The following is a 2,817-nucleotide window of genomic DNA, read 5'->3' on the forward strand; positions in this document are numbered from 1 at the left end:
CCGGTTGGGAGTCGACCACAGGTCCGGTGGTGTTGGTGCGGTACCGGTTGGGAGTCGACCACAGGTCCCGGTGGTGTTGGTGCGGTACCGGTTGGGAGTCGACCACAGGTCCCGGTGGTGTTGGTGCGGTACCGGTTGGGAGTCGACCACAGGTCCCGGTGGTGTTGGTGCGGTACCCGGTCTCTGGGAGTCGACCACAGGTCCGGTGGTGTTGGTCGGTACCCGGTGTCTGGGAGTCGACCACAGGTCCCGGTGGTGTTGGTGCGGTACCCGGTCTCTGGGAGTCGACCACAGGTCCCGGTGGTGTTGGGGCGGTACCGGTTGGGAGTCGACCACAGGTCCCGGTGGTGTTGGTGCGGTACCCGGTCTCTGGGAGTCGACCACAGGTCCGGTGGTGTTGGTCGGTACCCGGTGTCTGGGAGTCGACCACAGGTCCCGGTGGTGTTGGTGCGGTACCCGGTCTCTGGGAGTCGACCACAGGTCCGGTGGTGTTGGGGCGGTACCCGGTCTCTGGGAGTCGACCACAGGTCCCGGTGGTGTTGGTCGGTACCCGGTCTCTGGGAGTCGACCACAGGTCCGGTGGTGTTGGTCGGTACCCGGTGTCTGGGAGTCGACCACAGGTCCCGGTGGTGTTGGTGCGGTACCCGGTCTCTGGGAGTCGACCACAGGTCCCGGTGGTGTTGGTGCGGTACCGGTTGGGAGTCGACCACAGGTCCGGTGGTGTTGGGGCGGTACCCGGTCTCTGGGAGTCGACCACAGGTCCGGTGGTGTTGGTCGGTACCCGGTCTCTGGGAGTCGACCACAGGTCCCGGTGGTGTTGGTGCGGTACCCGGTCTCTGGGAGTCGACCACAGGTCCCGGTGGTGTTGGTGCGGTACCGGTTGGGAGTCGACCACAGGTCCCGGTGGTGTTGGTGCGGTACCCGGTCTCTGGGAGTCGACCACAGGTCCCGGTGGTGTTGGGGCGGTACCCGGTCTCTGGGAGTCGACCACAGGTCCCGGTGGTGTTGGGGCGGTACCCGGTCTCTGGGAGTCGACCACAGGTCCCGGTGGTGTTGGTGCGGTACCGGTTGGGAGTCGACCACAGGTCCGGTGGTGTTGGTGCGGTACCCGGTCTCTGGGAGTCGACCACAGGTCCGGTGGTGTTGGTGCGGTACCGGTTGGGAGTCGACCACAGGTCCGGTGGTGTTGGTGCGGTACCCGGTCTCTGGGAGTCGACCACAGGTCCCGGTGGTGTTGGGGCGGTACCCGGTCTCTGGGAGTCGACCACAGGTCCCGGTGGTGTTGGTGCGGTACCCGGTCTCTGGGAGTCGACCACAGGTCCCGGTGGTGTTGGTCGGTACCCGGTCTCTGGGAGTCGACCACAGGTCCCGGTGGTGTTGGTGCGGTCTCTGGGAGTCGACCACAGGTCCCGGTGGTGTTGGGGCGGTACCCGGTCTCTGGGAGTCGACCACAGGTCCCGGTGGTGTTGGTGCGGTCTCTGGGAGTCGACCACAGGTCCCGGTGGTGTTGGTCGGTACCCGGTCTCTGGGAGTCGACCACAGGTCCCGGTGGTGTTGGTGCGGTCTCTGGGAGTCGACCACAGGTCCCGGTGGTGTTGGTGCGGTACCCGGTCTCTGGGAGTCGACCACAGGTCCCGGTGGTGTTGGTGCGGTACCGGTTGGGAGTCGACCACAGGTCCCGGTGGTGTTGGTGCGGTACCGGTTGGGAGTCGACCACAGGTCCCGGTGGTGTTGGTCGGTACCCGGTCTCTGGGAGTCGACCACAGGTCCCGGTGGTGTTGGTGCGGTACCGGTTGGGAGTCGACCACAGGTCCCGGTGGTGTTGGTGCGGTACCCGGTCTCTGGGAGGCGACCACAGGTCCCGGTGGTGTTGGTCGGTACCGGTCTCTGGGAGTCGACCACAGGTCCCGGTGGTGTTGGTTGCGGTACCGGTTGGGAGTCGACCACAGGTCCCGGTGGTGTTGGTGCGGTACCGGTTGGGAGTCGACCACAGGTCCCGGTGGTGTTGGTGCGGTACCCGGTCTCTGGGAGTCGACCACAGGTCCGGTGGTGTTGGTGCGGTACCCGGTCTCTGGAGTCGACCACAGGTCCCGGTGGTGTTGGTGCGGTACCCGGTCTCTGGGAGGCGACCACAGGTCCCGGTGGTGTTGGTCGGTACCCGGTCTCTGGGAGTCGACCACAGGTCCCGGTGGTGTTGGGGCGGTACCGGTTGGGAGTCGACCACAGGTCCGGTGGTGTTGGTGCGGTACCGGTTGGGAGTCGACCACAGGTCCCGGTGGTGTTGGGGCAGGTACCGGTTGGGAGTCGACCACAGGTCCCGGTGGTGTTGGGCGGTACCCGGTCTCTGGGAGTCGACCACAGGTCCCGGTGGTGTTGGGGCGGTACCCGGTCTCTGGGAGGCGACCACAGGTCCGGGTGGTGTTGGTGCTGGTACCCGGTCTCTGGGAGTCGACCACAGGTCCCCCGGTGGTGTTGGTGCGGTACCGGTTGGGAGTCGACCACAGGTCCGGTGGTGTTGGTGCGGTACCCGGTCTCTGGGAGTCGACCACAGGTCCCGGTGGTGTTGGTGCGGTACCGGTTGGGAGTCGACCACAGGTCCCGGTGGTGTTGGGGCGTACCGGTTGGGAGTCGACCACAGGTCCCGGTGGTGTTGGTCGGTACCCGGTCTCTGGGAGTCGACCACAGGTCCCGGTGGTGTTGGTGCGGTACCCGGTCTCTGGGAGTCGACCACAGGTCCGGTGGTGTTGGTGCGGTACCCGGTTGGGAGTCGACCACAGGTCCCGGTGGTGTTGGTCGGTACCCGGTCTCTGGGAGTCC

At 66.6% G+C, this 2,817-nt stretch overlaps 1 pseudogene across 1 annotated transcript in view; it reads left to right on the forward strand.

The window, feature by feature from the left end:
- Positions 1–2,817, forward strand: part of LOC311366855 (sodium channel protein type 5 subunit alpha-like) — a 139,672-nt pseudogene that overhangs the window by 23,609 nt on the left and 113,246 nt on the right. The gene's annotated exons all lie outside the window — the stretch shown is intronic.

This window comes from Micromesistius poutassou (assembly GCF_964030765.1).
Source record: "Micromesistius poutassou genome assembly, chromosome: 21".
NCBI classification, from domain to species: domain Eukaryota; kingdom Metazoa; phylum Chordata; class Actinopteri; order Gadiformes; family Gadidae; genus Micromesistius; species Micromesistius poutassou.